General features: G+C 33.3%; 1 pseudogene; it reads right to left on the bottom strand.

Annotated features, from left to right (window-relative positions):
* Positions 1 to 23519, bottom strand: LOC142640218 (short-chain dehydrogenase/reductase 1-like; annotated as a pseudogene).
* Between the last annotated feature and the right edge of the window lie 2415 nt (positions 23520 to 25934).

Below are 25934 nucleotides of genomic sequence, written 5' to 3'. Positions count from 1 at the left end.
CTAGGATAAGAATGGTGACACTTCTTGCTGAACAAAGAAAAGGCCAGAAGGACCGCCTTTGGGCAGCAGCGCTAACCTCACAGGATGTGCAGCACCTTCCTCAACAGGTACCTTGCCGGTGTTCCAGTTTAAGTCAGTTTTAACAAAGCCAGGACAGACACAATTGATGCAGAAACTTGGATACCTCGTGGCTAGAATTTTAGTGTAGGCATTCAGAGCTGCTTTGGAGAGTACATAAGCAGATGAATGACCCCATCCTTTGGTTTCCAAGGAACCCTCCTTGAAGTCTTTTAGAAACTCACTCAACACCTCTTCCACATTCTCTTCTTTAAGGTTCTTTGGATCAGTAAATACTCCTCTCGCCAATTCGTTAGGTATGTTCCGAATTAATAGGACAAGCAAAACTAAGATCAACCACTATTCTATGAATATAATTCAAAATTAAATTCTTAAACATATACTAGGTTTGTGTGAGATTAATGATGAAAACATTGAACAATTCAATCAAATTCTTTAATATAGCAAAAATTGATACAAGTGGATTATTAGCCTTGAAATCTACTATTATCAAACTCAATAAAGTTTCTTGACAAGGTCATGTGTAGTGATCATGTACAATATATTGTATGTCCGTAAATGTGTGAAAAAAATTGTATGTGAGTTATAAAAATTTTGTTCTTCTAAAATCAAATCCTAGATCTACCAATGGGTGATAACAATTTATTTTTGATGGAGGTTTTTGTGTTGCTAACATACCACCACAAATTTCACGGCGTAGGAGGACACATTAACAATTCTTGGCGAGTCAGATAATTGGAGGGGAATAAGAGCCTCTGTTGTCCTCTTAGCACCATAGTAGTTTGTTTCCACACATTCTTTTACTGACTCATATGTTTGAGTAGTTTTTTTAGGCTCTGTTGATGACCTTTCTTGCACCTGAAAGAAGATACTGTGATTCTAAAAAGATAAGCATCCAAGGAAGCTATACTTAACATTTTTACCCCCCTGATTCAACAGTATATAACATTTGATTCGCAATGAGAAATATCAAAAGTAAAATCAAGGTATAAGATAAACTACAAGAGTACTTCACAGCTTGATTTGATATAATTTGAGGTACACGCTCAACACAATTTTTAGTGGAACTTCTTTTTTCTACATATACAAAAATAAAAATAAAATAAAAGTGAGATTTTGTTAATATTTAAATATTAATTAAACATATTCATTCAACTTGTTATATTATTAATTTTTTATTTAAAATGTATTTCTTTGCTCCTTTTGAGATACAAAATTACTAATAAAATTTTGATAATATATATTTTTTATTTAATGATATCATTAATTCATTTATTGTGACATGATTGATTTTAAGTAGGATTTTATTAAATTTTAATTTTAAAATTTTTCATTATGTAGAAGTAATTGTAACATGTAGTCTCACATGCTTTTGGAATGAATAATATATATATATATAGTTTTTTTTTTGTATAAAGTATTGTGTCAATTTTTTTATGGAACAGTATTGTGTCAGTTGGACTATTATCGAATTTTTTTAGGATAAAGTTTAGTTACAAAATTAGTTGTAGCTTAAATCTACAGCCTTACTTAATAAAATAAACATTACTACATATTTTGAAAATCTAACCATTGAATTGTATATCATTTACGCTCTTAATAAACATATCAAATTTTGTATTAACTAAATATTATTTACTATATAATCTATAAGTTTATATTTTATGCATAATTTCAAATTACAAAAACTTGTAATTTAAAATTTTTATTAATGACATAACTATTGATCTTTAATTTTCTAGAAATTTGTCAAGCATAGAGGATATAAGAAGAAGATGTAATCCAATGGTGAATTTGTCAAAATTCACCTCTAATAAAAAGATATTGAGTAAGGTTGTAACTTTAAGTTACAATCAATTTTGTAGTTAAACTTTATCCATTTTTTTTATAGATGTTCTAACACATTTTTGGTAATATGCTAGTGAAGTAATGTACAACCTTTATAATTAAATTGTTTACTTTGATTTAATGAATGGGAATGATATTTTTAAAGGAACTTATGTAGTTTTCCTGAGTGATGTGAGTGAGAAATCTTTTTTAAACGAATAATCTCGGGAAAAACATTTATACATGTGCTTTTAATTAATTTGTGATCTTGCACTAACCCTATAGTAAGTCTGGGGTGTGACACTTACCTCAGCATTGGCGTTGATGGAACGCGGTAAATGATGATAGTCTACTATGGCTCCAACAATTCCTGCATTGTTTACCAGCACCGATTTCCTACAGTTTCATCATTCATCCTATTAATATCGACTAAATTTAGAGAGACAACAGGAAAAGAAATCAGATTTTCAAGTTATTTAGAGAATTTCTATCTTTTGATAACTATTCAAGATTCAATTCAAAATATTTTTTTTGTTTAGTTTTTTTTTTAATCAAATGTTATTAAGAAGTGAATGTTTCAATTGTCATCTATCAAATTACTTTAATTCCATAAGTACTAATAATAGCGGTGTCCAAGAGATTCTCTGACCCAATCCACTTGAGAGATCTATTTAGACCTGAATGGTACTCAATCATACCCAGTGGCTGTGGTGGTCAATGATGAGTCTCCACCTTCAAAACCAACTTCGATAGGTCAAGTCACGGGTTTTCTCCTCCAAAACCTGAACAACTCAATCCGATCGACGACCCAACTAGAATCTAAAGAGATTTTCACTAAATTTGATGAGATCATACTTGCTTTTCACCATTTTCCACTATTATCTCACCAAATCTTCGCCGTTTTTGGAATCTCTAGTTTTGTTTGAATCAAACTTTCATCCGATGATTATTGGATCCATCCGAATCCAATCTCCTTACCAATTGAGGGCGGGTTTGATTCTTCTCCACCTGATCTGATCGGGCCAAGTGTGGGTTGGATTATTATAAAGTTTTTGGTTAGTAAAGTTTTTGGTAAGTAAATAACATAGACACAAAGGGATGACTGGATTATTATTTGTCTTATAAACATCAAATCAGTGTGAATTTATATGTTGGAGAGATCGAAGGAGAAGAGGGAGTGTTTCAAGATTAGTTTTTGTTGAAGTTTCAAGATGAATACATCCAATATATATATATATATATATAGAGAGAGAGAGAGAGAGAGAGAGAGAGAGAGAGAGAGAGAGAGAGAGAGAGAGAGAGAGAGAGAGAGAGAGTTCCCACCAAGATATCAAGTCTCCCAAACTAGGCTTTGATGAAATCTGCCAGAGAAGCAATAGAGGCAGGGTTAGCCACATCAAGTTGATGAAAAAGGACAAGGTCAGAGAGACCAGAATCTTTTAGTTTTTGAACTGCTTCAAGACCCTTCTTCTCATCTCTTGCTGTTAGCACCACCTTAACACCTTTCGAAGCTAATTGCCTAACTGTTTCCAATCCAATTCCCTTATTGGACCCTGTAACAACGGCATACCTGACAAAATGAATAATTGTCAAAATAATTCAAAAAAAAAAACTAGAGAGAGATGAATGTACGTGCATGTCATATAAGTGGCTGGAGGATGTGACTGAAAAGGATAATATAAAAAGTGAATACACAACAAAAAGACTAAAAATAGCACCTCATTGCTGTTTCTGCCATTAATGATGAGAAGTAAGAAAAACGGCACCTCAACTCGTTGGGCTCTGAATTTTCCTACTATTTGTGTTGTTAGGTTTTGATTTTTGAGTTCAGGTTTATTCTATTTTAGTATAATTCACTGGCGTTAAATCATGTGTAGCGACTATTGTGCGGGTGGGATCAGGACAATTGATCAAGCATGAATAGAAAAAATATAGCAATAAGCTATGAAAAATTTCACTTTTTTTTTATTAAATATAGTTAACACCCAAGTTTATATTAAAGACTTTTTAAAACTGACCAATTTTATTCTTATTCATTGTGAAGAATAGGAGAAAAATAAGTAACCATTTATAGACCAAGTTTGTTAATTTTGAAAATTTTTAGACTTGACTATCATTAGCCCAAACCTCAAGAGTGTTAACTATCTTTTACTCTTTTTGTAATAGCTTTCATGGTACAGATGATTGGTATTAATTATGAATTCATGTCAAGTAATCTAATTTTGCCCAAAAACAACTTCCTTGTTCGCAAAATATTTTTATGTGTGTGTGTGTGTGTTTCATAACCTCAGCATGGTGGATATATCATGGGAACTTAGCACTTGTACTTGACCTTACTGAGATATATATATAAGAATATATCATGAGGCAAGTTGAAATCATTAGTTTTTTTTTTTTTTTTGTCTAGTGTACGTGAGATTAGGAATTAAGGAAATTGGATATTTAAAAAAAAACAGAAAAATTAAATCATAGATACTAGTGGGTCTTGATAAAGTAAAAAAAAATTACAAGTTGGAATGTGGTCTTGAGGGAAATATCAAAGTGGACTTAAAAGTTTTTTTTTTATTTTAATTTTTGGATAAGTTTGTTTTAAAGACATAGATTAGTAGGAAAATGTCATATTTTGTAGGCAATTTACATGGAGTTTGAGATATATTTTTATCTGGTTGTTCTTAAGTTTTGTCCCTATTAAACGTAAGGTCTAGGAGTATTTTTGAACCATGTAAAAGATCAGTCCAAAAATGTGAATCCTATTACAGATAATATAGATATAGATAAATACAAGTAACGTATATAACTGCTTATCAACAAAAAAAAAAAGGTAAAATGCAAAACTGACCCTCTAACTTTCTTCAGATTTCATTTTAGTCCTCTAACTTTGCTTTTATTTATTTCAGCCCTCTAACTTTCAAATTTATTCAATTAAGGCTTTTCCATCAATTTTTGTTATATGTTGTGGTTAGTTTTTCAATTTTATAAATTTTTCTTCAAATTTTTTAAATTAAAAAAATGCAATTAATGATTGAAAAATATTTTTCAGATTTTTTTATTAAAAAAATTTTAACAAAAGTTAACGAAAAGACCTTAATTGAATAAATCTGAAACTTAGAAGACTGAAATAAACGAAACAAAGTTAGAGGACTGAAATGAAATCTAAAAAAAGTTAGAGGATCAGTTTTGTATTTTAGCCACAAAAAAAAAAAAAAAAGTAACGTATATAACTACCTAATGGTGTCAAATTTTCAATGCTCATATAAATAATCATACCGTTGAAAAAGTTTTTAGTTCTTGTATTTAATTGATTTACTCATCTAGAAAAGTATTTAGTTCTGTATAATTCTTTGATTTATCATAGACTTTGGGTACGTAAATACTTAGTATTCCATACGAATTAATTCACTAATTTTGTTTTATCTAAAATCGATCAATTTCATGAAACTACCTTAGACAATTAATTCTTGAGTTCTTATTCTTAAATCATCTTACTAAGATCATCATTCATATGAATTTTAATTGAGTTATAAAATAAATATTATTAAGACTACCAATAGATGTGTTGTTGGTGGATCCCTAAACCTTAGTGCCTTAATACATTGTTATTTTTTCTCAATCTAAATTACTTTTACGAAAACATCAAAATCTCTTCAATTAAACTTTATTGATTTCGATTTATTATCTTGTGGTTTGCTTATCAATTCCCTTTTTCCTGTGGATTTGACCTTGGAGTCACCGAGTTATTACTTCACAACAATCCTGCACTTAATTATTTAAGTCGCAAAAAGTTTTTGGGCTCCCAAGTGCATGATTGTCATAAAATAATAGCTCGATGAGTCCAAGATTGAATCCACAAAGAAAAGGTAATTGATTAGCAAACCAAAATAAAACTCAAACAATAAAGTTTAATTGAAGAGATTTTGATGGTTTGATAAAGGTAATTTAGATTGGGAGAAAATAACAATATATTAAAGTACTAAAGTTTAGGGATCTGCGCACCACACATCTATTGGTAGTCTTAACAATTTTTATTGTATAACTCAACTAAAATTCATGTGAAGGATATTCTTAGTTGGATGATTAAACAATAAGAACTCAAGAATTCATTGTCTAAGATATGTAGTTTCATGAAATTGATTGATTTCAGGCAAAATAAAACTAGTGAATTAGTTCGTAGGGAATATTAAGCATTTAACGTGCTTGAAGTCTACAATAAATCAAAGAATTATACAAAACTAAACATTTTTCTAGATGATCGAGTAAACCAATCAAGAACACAAGAACATAAGCATCACCGATTTTTTTTTTCTTGAAAGATATGCTACTTCACGATCGAGTGTCTTTGTAACACTTGAAAGGCAACAGGGAAAGGAGGAGGACACTAGGCAGGATCTATCATACCAAAATCATTAAATAATTGTTAAAAACATACCAATAAACGGTTGAATTTCACCTCTTGCTTTAGCAAGGCTTCTAGCAAGTCATAACATTAAATAAAACCCTAAAAACTATATATAAACAAATTTCAAGAAAAACTAGATTCCATTCTACCGCAGCTCTCCCCTAAATGTTTCCCCAAAAAGCCTTTAAATAGGTCAAGGAATCCTATTACAAGTTGTATTCCAATTTTGAGAAAATCTTAGGCTTTAAGCTTTCAATTAATCAACGTTTTTGGCCTATTTAAAGTCAGAATTTGGACTTTTGGTAAGCTACAAAGTTGTAGCCCTTCAAGTTAGCTTCCTAATTCAACTTAAATCATCTAAATTGGACATCTGAGCCAAATGTTATGCCCAAAATATTAACTGGTGTGCAAGCTGGAATCCTAATTCGAATTAGACTTAATTTTGTGCAAATTTCATTTGATTCCTTACTCCAATTGGACTCAAATTTGATTGGGTTTGTCTTCTTTAACTTCATTATGGCCCTTGTAAAAGTAACTAGCCTTTTTCTTTGTACAAATCCACTCATTTGAGTTCATTCTCCCACAAAAGACATATTCACACATTAAAATTCAATAAAAAATGAAAATAATTATTCAACGTTATTTCAAGACCAAATATAAAACATATGAATTAACTCAAAATAATTTTGATAATGCTTTCTAATAATGATATAAATATGCAAAATTAGGCTATTATCAGGCGAAGCTACATGTTTGGGTGGTCCCCCAAAACTTTTGAGAATTCCTTTATACTATATATAAATATATAACATTTTAATAATCTAGCCTACAAAAATAGGACCTCCCCCCACCCCCCCAAATCTTTGAGTTAAATCCAATGATTTTTTTGAAAAAAAGAATTGTCTAATTGGTCTAGTAGTTATAGATATGGTATTTTTGTCTCAAATTAATTTTTCTTTATAAAATTTGTTCTTGTATCTATTAAATTTTGGACAATTCATATTTTTGAACACGCTATTTGTTCAATTAAAAAATTTTTACTCACTTTGGTAGACTATTTGGTAATTTATATTGAAAATGAAAATTTTAAGGATTTCGTTATGAAAGACGACAAAAATGAAATTAATTTTATGAAAGATCATCATCAAACATAATCTTTATGTGTGCGTGCGCATGCGTGCGTGCGTGTGTGTAAAAATGTATGTGTTTGAGGTGGCTTTTTTTTTCTCATTGGATCTTCTATTTGACATTTTTATTCCCTCTAAATAAAACGTGGAGAGAATGAGAGGATATTTAATGGGAGGGAACCCAAGCGCTAATATAATTTGAGGTCTAAAACGACAATTTTAAATAAGATTTTTTTTAATATTCAAATATGAAATAAATAATACTCATTTAAGTTTCCATATTATAAATGTTTTATTTAATATCCTTCCTCAACTAGTAACTCATGACATATCTAAGAAAGACATCCAAAATTCAAATATCCTCCCTCTCATTGTAATAACTATCAAATTATCAAAATAAAATAAAATTTATTGTTCTCATCTTTTGAAAGATTATTAATTACATTTCGATAATATCTCATTTTTAGCCGATAATTTCACTAATGCATTTAGTGTGACAAATATAGTTAATCAATTTCAATTTTCAAAAAGAACCCAAAGTGCTTGAGGGTTCAAAAAAGGGTTTCATTTCAAATTACGCAGGGTCAGCAGCAAATCAATGTATATATTTCTAACAATTTTTTAAAAATAAAAATTCAATTTTTAAAAACTTATTTTGTGCATAACCATTGTAACTTGTATTCTCACATGCAAAAACACATATGATATTAAAAAAAAAATGGGTAAAACTCTTGGTATCAAGAGACTTTTCCTTAATACCTTATTAATAATTAAGGTTTATCTTAAAATTAAAGGAAAAATATATAAAAATAAAAAACAATAGGCGCACGTGCATGAGTTGGCATTAATTGGAAAGCATGTGATTGTGAGTTGTGACCAACGAGGTAATAGTACTGACTGATCTGATACTGCCCACAACCTAATAAACCGGCTTTTAGATTCCTCGGACAGTTGCGTCAACGTGTAGAAAGCCAATATCAAATCACAAACACACTGAGAGATTTGAAGTTTTGAGCTCTAAAATTTTCTGATTATTGCTTTCTCATTCCCACTACTACTTGTGTTCTTTCTCTCCAAAGATGCCTCAAGGAACGCTTGAAGTTCTTCTCGTCAGCGCCAAAGATCTCGAAAACACCGAGTTTCTCTGTAAACCTCTCTCTCTTTATATATATATATATATATATATATATATATAAAATCATTGCTGATTGCTATATCTTTAGTGGGTACATGAGAAATGATATACAGAAATGCTTTCTGGTGTTTCAGTCGCGGTTTCAGGAATTATTTTTTTAGGTATTTCTCAACAAGCAAAAATTACACAATTTAATAAAAATAAAATTTTATATATTGACAACAACAACAATCGAATATTATGATTTTCTTATCAAATATTTGTCCATAATTCTAGCAAAAGAATAAATAATAAACTATAAGTTCATTTGAAATATTAATAAAATTATTAATTATTGTTGTTTAGTTGTTTCATTAATTATAAAATAAGATGGGTTCAAATTACACCTATTTTAAGCCATTGGATTTAAGGAGATCCAATGATCAGAAAAAGACTCTCATTAATGCTAATATTCTAATTGATCTCATTTATTATCTATTATTTAATACATTCTGTACTTATTTCTGAACCCAAAAAAGGTTATAAGTCTGACTCTTTCTCTCTCCACTGCATCTCTCTCTCTCTCTTTCTTGTTGCACGTTTCTCTCTCTATTTCCTCCACGGCTCTTCCACCTCCATGGCCTGGTCGCCGGTAGCAACCAAAAACAAAAAAGTCACAGCCGCTGGACTTTGTTAAATAACACAACTATTACTTTTAGCAAAGTCTTAAAACAAAAGGCTACAGCCGCCGGATTGTGTTCATCATTAGCGAAGTGTTAAAGCAGTAATCAAATGCAGCTTGTTCACAAACCAGCAAAGCGAGATTTTAATATCCATTAATATAATATTTTGATTTCAAGAATATGCACTTTTTTGCTTTCATTTAACAAAAAAACAAGAGGTAGGCAAAACTTTCACCATCTTCCACCATCTCGTGAAACAAAAAATTGAGCTGGAGACGGGGATAACTCGTAAGTCTTCCACAAAATTTGGAGATTGATTAGCAAATTTGACTTTCTACAAAATTTGGGCAAGAAAGCGGTATACTTTCGTTCAATCAAATTGAAGCACAAAAGGGTTCTTTATTTATATTATATCAATAAGTCCAAACACTAAACCTAAGAAATGTGTTGGATAATGAGGATTCAAATTTGATCAGATCTGGATACAAGTTAAATTGAATAAAATTCAAGAATTAGGTTAGAATAAATTGCAAAACTTATGATGCTTAGTTGTTCTGTTCTAGAAACGTGGAGATAAAGAACTGGGTTTTTTTTTTTTTGGTTGCCGGTGACATGGCGATGGAAGTGGAAGAGCCATGGAGGAGATAGAGAGAGAAACATGCAAAGAGAAAGAAGAGAGACATGCAGTGGAGAGAGAAAGAGTCATAGGTATAACCTTTTTTGGATTCAAAATAAGTATGGAATGTATTAAATAAGGGGTAATAAATAAGATCAATTAGAATATTAGCATTAATAAGGGTTTTTTTCTGACCGTTGGATCTACTTAAATCCAATGGCTTAAAAAATGTGTAACTCTTTAAAGTTACACCAGGTGTAACTTGAACCCATCTCTTTTAAAATTATTAATTGTTGTTTAGTCTAACATAATTTAATTTGTTTGTCTTTTATAATGTATTAGTTAATTAAATTATTAATTATTGTGTATTAGTTGCTTCCTTATTTTTCTTTACTAACTATTAGCACACATCTTACTGTGCACTAGCATATACCCCATCAGCATTATCCACTGACAACCCACTGCCTATCTCTCATGCCTTTACTTCCCACCCGACCCCATGCACCCATCCACCCCTCCCCACTCAATAGACAAGCCCCAATCACAAGATGATAAATTCACAATCACAAATTAGTTCACAATAGACAATACACTAAAAGACAAACTCAGTAACTCACCAACACCAACGAATAAAGTCAAAACAGGGACAAATATTAATATGGAGTGTCTAACACTTTTCCTACACATAACCAAACTTCCGAGTCCAACAATCTTTAATTTGAGACTTTTATTACCTCAATTGGTTGGTGACTCCATAAAATTAAATAAGTAAAGAGATTTACTCACACACACATCACCCTAGTGACAAAAATAAACATACATCGTCGCACTTCACCAAGCAAAGAAAAGAAACAGTTCGTGCTTTTTAAATTTTTTTTTAAATGCAACAACACACCCTTCAATAGGGAAGTCATGGGTTCCTCTCAAAAAATGGGAAAACCTGATGAATCCAACGTCCATAGCCATATGGTCACAACCTTTCAAAACAAAATGCAGCTCTTTATGAAATGGTGCATAGGTTAATAGGCTTTAGATTGCCAGACCATTGGGTTTTCATCCCTTACATTTTCTAAGGAAACTCAATCCATGTAGTTTCCATTGTTGGATTAAGATAGCTTGACCCCGGTTAATTAATTCAATTACCTAAGTTAATTAATTAGGTTCAATTGCATGCAAATCGTGAAGACACCAACAAATCAACAATTAAATTGAATGTAGCGGACAATAATTGACACAGTGATTTATTGACAAATGGGAAAAACCTCTCGCAAGGAAAAAACTCCACCAAGTGATTTTAAGGTCACCACTCCTAAGAATCCACTAATCAACAATCAAGCAGTTACAAATATAAGGAATCGTACCACTACCCTGGCATGTCCCAAAATACCAACCTACAGTTGAACTTTCTCTTCAATACCTAATTGAACTTGATCTTGTAGTAGCCTTCTTTCCCTTGATGCACAAATCTTCAATCTATGACTAATCCTTTGCATGAATCTCAATACTTGACTAACTCCAGCAACTTTGAACAATGTCGTTGGCTGCAAAATTCTTCACTTCATCAACAATGAAGATTAGGAAGCACTTGATTACAAAATTCTATGACGTACAAATTCAATAGCTTTTCACAGAGAAAATAAATCTCTTGGTCTTTTTATCCGTGTGTGACAACTCTTAAAATAAGCCTTATATATGTCTAAGGTTGTAAGAAAAGAAACTCTAAACAAATGCACAAGCCTGGGCTGAATTTCAGATCTAGAAAACTGAAAAACCTAATTCTCGATAGATCAAGCTACTATCGAGCTTCACATTAAGTTTCGATAACAGGCATCAGTCGCGCTATCTGTCGAGACTTAGTAAACAATTTTTCTTCACTTATTTCTTGAACCAATCTTCATATCTTTTAATACGAACACTTGATATGTTTTGAACAGCATATTTCTTGATGTATTAAACTCATCTTAGATTTACCCAATTGTTAGGACATATGTGGTTCACTTGTTAAGAACATATGTCATTCTTATATGTAATTGGCTAATCCTTTGACAAAACGCACTTTGCTTGTAATTAGGTAGATCTAGGATGTGTTTAATACTTCAAGGAGCAAGAGTTCAAGTCCAAGTATTGAAACCATGCAAGTGTGTCCAAGATTCAAGCTGAGAAAGTGTTGTTCATTAAAGCTCAACAGCTAGCATCTATCGAGATCTGCGGAGTTGTTGAAGCCCGTGGCTCGACAACAGCTCGACAGATAAGGTATCTGTCGAGGTTTAAGAAAAACAGAATTTCAAATCTGATTTGATTCTAATCCGTGGATATGTCATTGGGCCTTCTTTTCTCATAACCCTAGACATATAAAAGGATTATTTTAAGGGCCGTATCTAGTTACACAGCTAAGAGCACAAGTTGCACAAGCATTGAGCAAAGTCTATTCAAGCAATTTGTGACCAGAGACAAAGTTTGCCCTAGTTCATCCTTATTGTGAAGAAGTTGCTGTGTTTGTGCACCGTAGGGTTTTGTAACTAAGCATCTTCTTGATTCTCATTGTGTGGATGAACTGAAGAACTTTGCAGCCAACATCTTTCTCAAGTCGGTGATTGAAGTCGCGTACTGGGATCCGCGTAATTGGTTAGTCACGTACTGGGAGCCGTGCATTAAAAGGAGAGATTGTCACTACAGAACAAGTCCAATTGGGTATTGGGGTAAGGGTTTAACTGTAGGTTGGTATAAGGTACTAGGATTCCTTTACTTGTAACCATTTGTTTTGATAATAGTGGATTCTCGGGAGTGATGACCTTAAAATTACCCGGTGGGGTTTCTGCCTTGGAGGTTTTCCCCATCCGTAAACAAATCACCGTGTCAATTTATTTTCCTCTGCACTTTAGTTTATTGGTGATTTGTTTATGCTACCACGCGTTTTCATGTTAATTTGATTAATTAATAAACTTGGCTAATTAATCAACTTAATCCATCACAAGGGGTCAATACATTTTTGGCCTATCAAGTGGTATCAGAGCTGGCACACTCTGATTAGGTTTAATCCTTGTGTGTGAACCATTGACCCCTGTTTGTCATGAATGGAGGACAATCTCTTATTATACCTCCTCTATTTGATGGAACTAACTATGCATACTAGAAGGTACGCATGAGAGATTTTTTGCAGTCTCTAGATGAGAAGGTGTGGCAAGCTGTAGAGATTGGCTGGACCAAGCCAAAGGAAGCGCCGGCTGATTGGGATGAAGCAAAGATCAAGGCGGCAAACTTTAACAGTAGGGCATTGAATGTCTTATTCAGTGCAGTCACTAATGAGAAGTTCAAGAAGATATCGTCCATTGAAACTGCAAAGGAAGCTTGGACCATCCTCCAGACAACCTATGAGGGAACAAAGGCTGTAAAAGATTCAAAGCTACAGAGGCTCACTACAAGCTTCGAAGAAATTAAAATGGAGAAGGATGAGTCATTTGATGAGTTCTATGCCAAACTCAAAGACATAGTGAACTCTGCCTTTAATCTTAAAGAAACTATTCCAGAACCCAAGATTGTGAGAAAGGTACTCAGATCTCTGCCCGAAAAATTCAAAGCCAAGATCACTACGATTGAGGAATCAAAGGATATTGATAAAATTCCTTTGATAGAACTGGTCGAAAATCTACAAACCTATGAGTTGGGTTTGCCTAGAATCGGGAAGTCTAGCAAGAGCAAGAGTATGGCACTGAAGGCCAAGAACAATAAAACGGAAGAGTCTTCAGACGATAAAGATTCTAAGATGAAGTCCTACATCACCAGGCAATTCAAGAAGTTTATGAAGAATGCCAATGGGACAGGCTTTAACAAGGACCGTAGGCAATCTAGTTCTTCTAAATTCAAGGGCCAAGACAAAAGAAAGAAGGATGCTAAGGATGGCGGTCAGTACACTGTTCCTACAGGACCTAAGTGTTTTGAGTGTCAAGGTTTCGGACACATGAAACAGGAGTGCCCAACATATCTCAAGACAATTGGGAAAAGCAAGGCACTTGCTGTTACGCCAAGCTACACCGAGCCTGAAGATGATTCTGACAATAAGGATGACGGAATCTTAAATGCTTTCACTACCACAATCAATCCTACTGAGGGGATTGTTGAAGATGTGGATGAAGAAGAGGAATTGGTGAAATCCAAGTTTAAGAAGATGGATGAACAAGATGACATCCACACAGCCTATGCTAAGTTATACAAGGTCTCAGAAAAGCATGAGAAGTTATATAGGTTGACCACTAAGAAGCTCAGTGATATGGAGCTTGAGCATGAAGAGCTTTCCACGAAGTTTGATGAAGTAAATAAACTATTGGAGCACTGAGATTTGAAAATAACTTCTTGGCTGAAAAGATCAAGAAGCTTGAAGCAGAACTGTTCCAAGTTAAAGCTCAGCTGGAAAGGACTTCAAGCGCTAAGCTCGATGAAATGCTTAGTCTTCAAAAATCTGCTTCCGATCAAACGGGTTTAGGGTATGATCTCTCTTCTTCTGATATTACTTATTCTAGTACTACTGTTTTTGTTCCTCCTAGCAATAATGTTGAAATTGAGAACACTAATGTCAAAACTGAATTAGCTAGTGAAAACATAGACAAGGGTAAATCTATCTTAGGAGCACCAACTAAGCAAGATAAGAAAGAAGTTAAAAACCCTAGGGCTAAGAAGGCTAACTCTCAAAAGCCTAAATAGAAGAAGCAGCATCTCTGTCATTATTGTGGAGTAGCTGGTCATACTCGACCAAATTGCTATAAGTGGTTAGCCACTCAAAATAGCAACAGCATGGTGGCGTCAGGAAACCAGAATCAGTTTTCATCCTCCTTTGCTCCTCTTGGAGATCTTCTCAAAGCCCTCATGTTTCTTTCAAACTTGAACGGTCTCAATTCTTCCCCCTCACTGCCGGTTCAAGGGTTTGCGAAAAGGAAAGGTTCTTCCAAGGTGTGGAAAGAAAAGAGTTTTGAGTGATTTAGTCACTTTCTCTCTCTCTCCCCCTTCTTGTTTTTGGTTTTGCATTACTTGTGTGTTTTGCTTTAATGTTTTGAGTCAGTCTAGTTTTATGCATTTCTTTTGTTTTTTTTTTTTACATGTTTTTATTTGTTAGTTTTCAGTTCTATTTATTTTGTTTTGATATAAAAATAAAAATTGAAAATTTCAGAAAAATACAAAAACAATGTGTGTCTGTGTACATTGGTTCTTGTGAACCTTAAAATGGTCATTGAAACAGAGTTTTCTAAACTTTATATCTTTTGTAGCTTAGATGCATCCTTATGCACAACTAAGCAAGCAAGCTTTGTGGCTTTTTATATGTGATGAGTATGATTAAGTAATCTCTTGTACGTAATACTTGTATCACTCTTTTTTACGGGAATGACTAGAAAATCCTAAGAGAGAAGCATAAATAACCATCTCACCACTGCTACCCGCCAATCATGACATGACATGACATCTATATGCTTCGGCATAGCAAAAGTGCAATGTCAATGACATCTGTATGCCTCGGCATAGCAAAAGTGCAATGTCAAAAGGCTTAACATAATTGGGTATTTCTTTTCTCTGTTTTATATACCCATGCATGGTTTGCTTAATCAAAAATATATATGCAAAGAAAATAAAAGCAAAAAGAACAAAATACTTTAAAACATAATTGCAAGCGTGTTTTCTAAGAGATGTGGGAGTTATAGGATGTACCTCGAAGGTGATAGTCCCCATCAAACAGTTATGATCGTGTGTGAGTTTAAGTGATTTTCTCATATCTCGAATCGTCATAACATAAAGACACTTATGCAATCTTGCGATGTTTTTCACACACAACATGCAATAATCTTTGCTACTCTTGATACATGTGCAGGTACAATGTGATTTGGCCATCATAAAGTTTACATGTGTTAATATATGCTCACTAAACTGTCTTGACTTATTTTTGAAATATAAAATCGGTTAGACTTGTTTAGTGTGTGTGTGTGTGTGTGTGTGTTTTTGGGATCATGTGCTTATTTTTTTGTCGTTGAGAGATGACTTTGAGATATTAATATGTTGCTTAGATCCTTGGTTAAGTTGCATGCTTGATTGCATTCATATTTGTATTTTCCCCTCTTGAAAAACAGTTTTTAAGCAATCTCGACAACTCCTCGACACTTCTCGATACCTGGCTTATCTATCGAGCTTGACAGCTGATTCTTATCACAATCTCGATACCTCTTGACAGCTAGATGGATCGATCGAGAAATCTCTTGTCCCCTCGATAGCTCCTCGATACCTCCTCAATCCATCGAGCTTCTGTTGTGGACATCTCTGGACACCTCTCGATAGCTGCATCTGTCTAAGCCTTTTTATCTTAACACCTCTATCGACACCTCTCGACACCTCTATCTGTCGGGATTTACTGATCACCTATATATATGTTTAAGCGCGATCTGATCCTCATTCTCTCAATATCTCTTAATCTATCTGCATCTATTCACCTCCCAAACACTCTCTTCTCTCACTAAACCTTCAACCCACGTGATTTTTGGACATTTTCTTGCTTCAAATCACTTGATATGATCTCTCTTTCTCTCCTTCTTCATGATCTTTTCATGCATTCATACCTAGGTTTTGAGTTTTTAAAAATTTTTGGGGTTTTTCAAAAATTGTTGAGTTTTGTAAAATTTTAGGGATGGGTTTTGTAGATTTAATCTTACAAACTTCATACATTGCATCTCATGTGCATTATAACCATATTTTCATGCATTTAGATGTGTGTTATATATGTTAATCTGTTTGTGTGCTGGTATGTTTGGATTAGGCTGAACCCATGATAATATTACTGTTGCACGTCACATGTTCATGCATTATCATGCATACGTCCTTTACATTCAATATATAATTATGTATATTTGAACTGCTTGGAACTTTTCTGAGTGTTTCTTTCTTCCCCCTCTCTCTCTTGTTTACGTTAGTGTGTCAATGGCACCGAAACGTAAGTCTGCTCCGTCCTAGAACCCTCTTCGTTCTAGGGCCTCTTCATTTTCTGATCCTACCCCCTCTTCTGTTCAGTTCTGTGATGAGAAAGCCCGAAAGGACTTCTCGGAGAACTTTCCTAAACGAGGTGTTCATTCGGAACATCGAGTTATTTTGTCGAATTTCGCCGCCCAATGTCTTTCATAGTCGGGAATGGGAGTCACTTTGTGACGTCCCGATCACATGTCCTTCTGTGCTAATCCAGGAGTTCTACTCCAACATTCATGAAATTGATTCTTCAGTACCTCTCTTTCATACTCGCGTTCGAGGTACGCACATAATGGTCACGCCGAAGTTGGTATCCGATGTGCTCCGTGTTTTGAGGGTTGCGCATCCTGACTACGTTGGTTGTAAGCGTCTGCGAACTGTGTCCAAATACGAGATGATAGAGCTTTCTGTGAGCGCCTAGCTGATTGGGGCGATTATCAGTTTACACCATGTACGACCTTTGCGAAAGGTCCTAGATTCATGAACATGGTGATGACTTTTGTTTTGCACCCTCTCTCTCACTATAACTCTATCACTGAGCCTCATGCTCAATTTCTGTTGTCCCTTCTTGAGGATCTTTCTATAAATTTTCCTTCACATTTCATTATTTCTATCATAGATGTGTATAGGGATACCGCGACCCGTGATAAGTTCATCTTTCCTTCAGCTATCACGCGGATTTTATGCCATTTTTCTGTTCCTTTTCCCTTATCCGACCACTTCTATGTTATGTGTGCCATTGACTACGCTACTATTAAACGGAGCGAGGCATAGTTTCATTCGAGACGGTCCGATTCAGCAACTCCTCCCACTCCTTCAACTCCTTCTACCTCCGCTCCCTCTACTTCAGCGGGAGGTGTGACTTTGGATGCGATCATAGCGCAGCTTCAGCGCATGGATGCTCGCCTCGATACACTTTCTACCGAATTGTGTCAGGTGAACACCCGTGTCGGCCGTATTGCTAGACGGTAGGCTCGTCTTGGTGGCTTTGTGGAGTCTCCCTCTCCTCCTCTCGAGGCATCTGAGACATCCGATGATGATGGTTCCGACGATGATGATGATAAGGATGGAGATGCTAGCCCTTCCAGCTCTGCTGAGATATCTACTTGACACTCTTATCCTTTATCACTCGTGACAAAAAGGGGAAGTAGTTTTGGTTATGAGAGTAGTCATGCTTAGGAGGAGAGTTAGGATATAGGAGATTTTTGTTAGGGAGAGTGTTTGTTTTTTAGGGATGTAGTGAGATTTACTTGTATCTTTTTCTTTTCTTTCTTTTAGAGATACATTGTTCTTGTACCTTAGGTCTTGTGACCATGTTTACATACATTGTACTTATCTTAGATATATATGTAATGATGTATATTCTATTCACCTATCTCTACATGTGTTGTTTCTTTTCTTTCTTCATACACATGCTTCTTATTATTTTGTATGCAATCTATTATTTCTGCGTCACACAAAGATGCCTTGATGTGTTTTGTTTAAAGTGTTTCAGAAATACAGGTTGTCAAAGTCTACTTGTCATGAACTCTCTTCTTGCAAAGTTTTTCAAGAGTTTGTGTTAGAATAGATTTTATTGTACTTAACAAGTGAGTATGAGTTGAATGATTTATGACTTCTCTCATATGTTTATTTCTTCGTTGTGGTTTTGTCACAAATTTCCAAAGGGGGAGCTTGTTAGGACACATGTGGTTCACTTGTTAAGAACATATGTCATTCTTTTATGTAATTAGCTAATCCTTTGACAAAACGCACTTTGCTTGTAATTGGGTAGATCTAGGATGTGTTTAATACTTTAAGGAACAAGAGTTCAAGCTCAAGTATTGAAGTCATGCAAGTCTATCCAAGATTCAAGCTGAGAAAGTGTTGTTCATTAAAGCTCGACAGCTAGCATCTATCGAGATCTGTGGAGTTGTTGAAACCCGTGACTCTACAACAGCTCGACAGATAAGGTATCTGTCGAGGTTTAAGAAAAATAGAATTTCAGATTTGTTTTGATTCTAATCTGTGGATATGTCTTTGGGCCTTCTTTTATCATAACCCTAGACATATAAAAGGATTATTTTAAGGGTCGTATTTAGTTACACAGCTGAGAGCTCAAGTTGAACAAGTATTAAGCAAAGTCTGTTCAAGCAATTTGTGACCGGAGACAAAGTTTGCCCTAGTTCATCTCTATTGTGAAGAAGCTGCTATGTTTGTGCACCGTAGGGTTTTGTAACCAAGCATCTTCTTGATTCTTATCATGTGAATGAACTGAAGAACTTTGCAGCCAACATATTTCTCAAGTTGGTGATTGAAGTCACGTATTGGGATCCGCGCAATTGGTTAGTCACATACTGGGAGCCGTGCATTAAAAGGAGAGATTGTCACTACAGAACAAGTCCAATTGGGTATTGAGGTAAGGGTTTAACTGTAGGTTGGTATAAGGTACTGGGATTCCTTTACTTGTAACCGCTTGTTTTGATAATAGTGGATTCTCGGGAGTGGTGACCTTAAAATCACCCAGTGGGGCTTTTGCCTTAAAGGTTTTCTCCATTCGTAAACAAATCACCGTGTCAATTTATTTTCCACTGCACTTTAGTTTATTGGTGATTTGTTTGTGCTACCACGCGTTTGCATGTTAATTTGATTAATTAATAAACTTGGCTAATTAATCAACTTAATCCATCACAAGGGGTCAATACGTTTTTGGCCTATCACCAATTACAAGTAAAGTGCATTTTATCAAAGGATTAGCCAATTACATAAAATATGACCCTAACATCCACGCTCACGGAATTTCATCTCTCTAACACTAACATAACATTCTTGTATGACTAGTAGTGTTACAAAGAAATTTCGGCATTATTAATACTATATCATGCAAACAATAATTTATCACACTACAAAAAAAAGTTGCAGGCTTATTACATCACATATTCTGACATAAAATCGCAAATTGGTGCTTCTAAGTTCAACAAGAAATTCATAATCTTACATATAAATTGAGGGAAACTGCAGAGAAAAGCACAGCTCACGAGTTATGTGTTTCCTTATTCATCTATATAAATGGACCATCTAGGATCAGAAAGATGACACTTCTTGCTGAACAAAGAAAAGGCCAGAAGGACCACCTTTGGGCAACAGAGCTAACCTCACAAGATATGCAGCACCTTCCTCAACAGGTACCTTGCCGGTGTTGCAGTTTATGTCGGTTTTAACGAAGCCAGGACAGACACAATTGATGCAGAAACTCGGATACCTCTTGGCTAGAATTTTAGTGTAGGCATTCAAAGCTGCTTTGGAGAGTACATAAGCAGATGAAGGACCCCGTCCTTTGGTTTTCAAAGAAACCTCCTTGAAGTCTTTTAGAAACTCACTCAACAACTCTTCCACACTCTCTTCTGTAAGGTTGTTTGGATCAGTAAATACTCTTCTCGCCCATTTGTTAGCTGTGTTCTAAATGAATTGGACAAACTAAGATCAACCCTTCTATGAATATAATTAAAAATTAAATTCGTAAGCAAATACTAGGTTTATGTGAGAATGATGAAAATATTGAACAATTCAATCAAATTCAAGGGTTAGGTTAATTGATGCCCAAAGTGTTAATACCACTTTTCTAGAAAAGAAAATCTGTCATAAAATTAGTTATTTTTTATTGTTCCATTAAAAAAATTCTAAAAATACTTCCTAAACAAATACCCTTAAAACACCTATTAACTTTTCTCTTTTCTTATTATAGCAAAATTTGATATTAGTGGATTAGCCTTGAAATCCATTAGTATCACAAACTCAATAAAGTTTCATGATAAGGTGCTGGTGCAATGGCGGTTGACTTGCAAAAAAAAGTATATATATACTTGCAAAAAAAAAATTATATATTAAACTAATCTATTGTAACTATCCTAAAAAAATTGTTGAATGCCCTGACTTGAGAATTACAAAAATTTGGGTTCAACAAAAATAAGAGCAATACTATATTTACGATATTTTCACAACAAACCAAAGTCATAAGTTGTTACTAATTCTAATTTTGACCCAATACTGAAATTATTTTTTTACCCACCAATCATAGTTTTTTGCATAAGATTTATTGTAAAAATATTGTAGACATAGCATTACTCCAAAATTAATTTTGCCTCCCAAACATAATATATCCTTAATCCATTTTTTTAAATGTTTAAATAACAACAATAAATATTAGCCCAAATAAAAACAAACATAAACCAAACAAAAACAGGACAAGACCAAACAACAACAAGTGAACAAATTACTAAACAAAAAGCCTATTATAAAACAAAAAGATAAAATCGATAATCATTCAAATTTGTACCTCGTTCAACCTATTTAATAAAACAATCTCTAATTCCATTTTTTTCATAAAAAATGGTACCAAGAAAAATATTGTGGTTGTGAATTCTTCTTGATGGTGACGACAGTTATACTCTTTTTAACTTTGCAGTTGCAACGATTTTGCTCTCCTTAACGACTTGACTCTCAGTTGTAGTAAATATTCAAATTATTGTTTTATTAGATTTTGTATAACTTAAGTGATATATAAGTAAACACCCTAAAAAAAATTCTGAGAACCACTACTATGCTGATGGTAAATATTTTATATATATATATATATATATATATATATATATATATATATATATATATATATTTATATTATGAAAGGTAAATATTATATATAGATCATGTGTAGTGCTCATGTACAATGTATTGTATGTCCACAAATGTATAAAAATATGTATGTTAGTTATAAATTTGTTCTTTTGAATTGATACCTAGCTCTACCAATGAGTGCTAACAATTTATTTCCGACGAAGATTCGGGTTGCTAACATACCGACATCTTCCCAGCGGACGAGGACACGTTAACGATTGTTGGCGAGTCAGATAATTGGAGGAGGGGTATAAGAACCTCTGATGTCCTCTTAGCACCATAATAGTTTGTTTCCAGACATTCTTTCACTGACTCATAAGTTTGAATCATTGTATTTCTAAGCTGCGTTTGTGGCCTTTCCTCCACCTGAAAGAAGATTATTCAGTCCTCTTACTAGTTAATTTCTATCCTCACCCAGTATTTCCAAGCCAACGGTTGATATTGGTGATGCAAGTATCACTCATAGGTGATTTTAAAAAAGATAAGCAGCCAAGGAAGCCGTACTTAACCTCTTTTTTTTTTCACTGATTCAACAGCATCTAACATTTGATTCGCAATGAGAAATTTCAAATTTGAAATCAAGGTATAAGACAAACTACAAGAGAGTACGTCAAAGCTTGATTTGATAATTTGAGGTACACGTACACTCAACACAATTTTAAGTTGGACAAATTAATTAATTTATACATGTGCTTTTAATTTGTGATCTTGCACTAACCCTATAGTAAGTTTGGGGTGTGACACGTACCTCAGCATTTGCTTTGACTGAATGCGAGAGAGCATGAAAGTCTATTGTGGCTCCAAGAATCCCTGCATTGTTCACCTGCACCGATTTCCCACAGTTTCATCATTCATCCTATATATTATATATATCGAGGAAAATTAGAGATACAACAGGAAAAGAAATCATATTTTCAAGTTATTTGGAGAAATTTCTATATTTTAATAACTATTCATGATTCATTTCAATTTTTTTTTTAAATCAAATGTTATTTAGAATTGATTGTTACAATTGTCACCTACAACTTACTTTAGTTCTATCAATAGTTTGTAGTCATATACACCAAGAGCCTTATAACTTAATCAACACATCATGTTGTTTCTAACAACGAAATATTGGGTTCTAATCCCTCTCTTCTAATATAATAGTTAAAATATTGTCAAACTCGCGATCCTGTTTTTAAAATGGTTGTAGGAAGTCGAATTGTGGTACCTCCAACAATCCCTCCTTTACAATGACACTTTCGTGACTCAAACCCATGACAATGCTCTAATACCATTTGTCGGACCGTGAGCTGTGTCATTCCATCTCAAAACCAATTGGTGATGAGGAAGACACACTCAAAACTTTTATGGTATTCGACATTATGCCCCTCAGGCCTGTTTTTTAGAATAGTTATAAGAAACATCAAATCAGTGTGAATATATATGTTGGAGAGATCAAAGGAGAAGAGGGAGAGTTTCAAGATTAGTTTTCTTTGAACTTTCAAGATGAATACATCGAATATATATATATATATATATATATATATATATATATAGAGAGAGAGAGAGAGAGAGAGAGAGAGAGAGAGAGAGAGAGAGAGAGAGAGAGAGAGAGAGAGAGAGAATTCCCACCAAGATATCAAGTCTCCCAAACTGGGTTTTGATGAAATCTGCCAGAGAAGCAATAGAGGCAGGGTTAGCCACATCAAGTTGATGAAAAAGGACAAGGTCAGAGACCGAGAATCTTTTAGTTTTTGAAGCTGCTTCAAGACCCTTCTTCTCATCTCTTGCTGTTAGCACCACCTTAACACCTTTCGAAGCTAATTGCCTAACTGTTTCCAATCCAATTCCCTTATTGGACCCTGTAACAACGGCATACCTGACAAAATGAATAATTGTCAAAATAATTCAAAAAAAAAAACTAGAGAGAGATGAATGTACGTGCATGTCATATAAGTGGCTGGAGGATGTGACTGAAAAGGATAATATAAAAAGTGAATACACAACAAAAAGACTAAAAATAGCACCTCATTGCTGTTTCTGCCATTAATGATGAGAAGTAAGAAAAATGGCACCTCAACTTGTTGGGCTTTGAATTTTCCTACTATTTTTGTTGCTAGGTTTTGAGTTTTGAGTTCAGGTTTATTCTGTTTTAGTATGATTCACTGGCGTTAAATCATGTGTAGCAACTATTGTGCGGGTGGGATCAAGACAATTGATCAAGCATGAATAGAAAAAATATAGCATTAAGCTATAAAACTTCACTTTCTTTTTTTTTTTTAAATATAGTTAACACCCAAGTTTGAATTAATGTCAGTCAAATTTAAGACTTTTCAAAACTGACCAATTTTGTTCTTATTCATTGTGAAGAATAGGAGAAAAATAAGTAACCATTTATAGACTAAGTTTGTTAGTTTTGAAAATTTTTAGACTTGGGTATCATTAACCCAAACCTCAAGAGTGCTAACTATCTTTTACTCTTTTTGTAATAGCTTTCATGGTACAGATGATTGGTATTAATTATGAATTCATGTCAAGTAATCTAATTTTGCCCAAAAACGACTTCCTTGTTGGCAATTTTATATTTATGTGTGTTTGTGTGTGTGTTTCATAACCCCAGCTTGGTGGATATATCATGGGAACTTAGCACTTGTAGTTGACCTTACTGAGATATATATAAGAATATATGAAGAGGCAAGTTGAAATCATTAGTTTTTTTTTTTTTTGTCTAGTGTATGTGAGATTAGGAATTAAGGAAACTGGATATTAAAAAAAAATAGAAAAATTAAATCATAGATACTAGTGAATCTTGATAAAGTAAAAAAAATACAAGTTGGAACGTGGTCTTGAGGGAAATATCAAAGTGGACTTAAAAGTTTGTTTTTGGATAAGTAGAAAAATGTCATATTTTGTAGGCATTTTACATGGAGTTGGAGATATATTTTAATCTGATTGTCCTTAAGTTTTGTCTCCATTAAACGGAAGATCTAGGAGTATTTTTGAACCATGTAAAAGATCAGTCAAAAAATGTGATTCCTATTATAGATAATATAGATATAGATAAATACAAGTAATGTATATAACCACTTATCAACAAAAAAAAAAAATTGTAAAATGCAAAACTGACCCTCTTAACTTTCTTCAGATTTCATTTCAGTCCTCTAACTTTCAAATTTATTCAATTAAGGCTTTTCTATCAACTTTTGTTATATGTTGTGGTTAGTTTTTCAATTTTATAAATTTTTCTTCAAATTTTGTAAATTAAAAAAGTTCAATTAATGATTGAAAAATATTTTCCAATTTTTTTTTTCAAAAAATTTTAACTAAATTTAACGGAAAGGCCTTAATTGAATAAATCTGAAACTTAAAGGATTGAAATAAACAAAAACAAAGTTAGAGGACTGAAATGAAATCTGAAGAAAGTTAGAAGGTCAGTTTTGTATTTTAGCAACAACAAAAAAAAGTAACGTATATAACTACCTAATGGTGTCAAATTTTCAATGCTCATATAAATAATCATATCATTGAAAAAGTTTTTAGTTCTTGTGTTCGATTGATTTACTCATCTAGAAATGTATTTAGTTCTGTATAATTATTTGATTTATCATAGATTTTGGGCATATTAAATACTTAGTATTCCGTGCGAACTAATTCACTAGTTTTATTTTGTCTAAAATCGATCAATTTCATAAAACTACCTTAGACAATTAATTCTTGAGTTCTTATTCTTAAATCATCTAACTAAGATCATCATTCATATGAATTTTAGTTGAGTTATAAAATAAATATTATTAAGACTACCAATAGATGTGTTGTGCGTAGATCTCTAAACCTTAGTGCCTTAATACATTGTTATTTTTTCTCAATCTAAATTACTTTTACGAAACCATCAAAATCTCTTCAATTAAACTTTATTGATTTCAATTTATTATCTTGTGGTTTGCTTATCAACTCCCTTTTCCCTGTGAATTTGACCTTGGAGTCACCGAGTTATTACTTCACAACAATCCTGCACTTAATTATTTAAGTGGCAAAAATTTTTTGGGCTCCCAAGTACAGGATTGTCACAAAATAATAACTCGATGAGTCCGAGATTGAATCCACAAAAAAAGGTAATTGATTAGCAAACCATAAGAGAATAAAACTCAAACAATAAAGTTTAATTGAAGAGATTTTGATGGTTTGATAAAGGTAATTTAGATTAGGAGAAAATAACAATATATTAAAGCACTAAGATTTAGGAATCTACGCACAACACATCTATTGGTAGTTTTAACAATTTTTATTGTATAACTCAACTAAAATTCATATGAATGATATTCTTAGTTGGATGATTTAACAATAAGAACTCAAGAATTAATTATCTAAGATACGTAGTTTCATGAAATTGATTGATTTTAGGCAAAATAAAACTAATGTATTAATTCTCTTCAAAAAATAAAAAAATAACGTATTAATTCGC

The sequence above is a fragment of the Castanea sativa genome, chromosome 6, assembly GCF_040712315.1.
Source record: "Castanea sativa cultivar Marrone di Chiusa Pesio chromosome 6, ASM4071231v1".
Taxonomy (NCBI): domain Eukaryota; kingdom Viridiplantae; phylum Streptophyta; class Magnoliopsida; order Fagales; family Fagaceae; genus Castanea; species Castanea sativa.
Note: the sequence above shows the minus strand (reverse complement) of the source record. Positions and strands in the feature narration are given on the sequence as shown.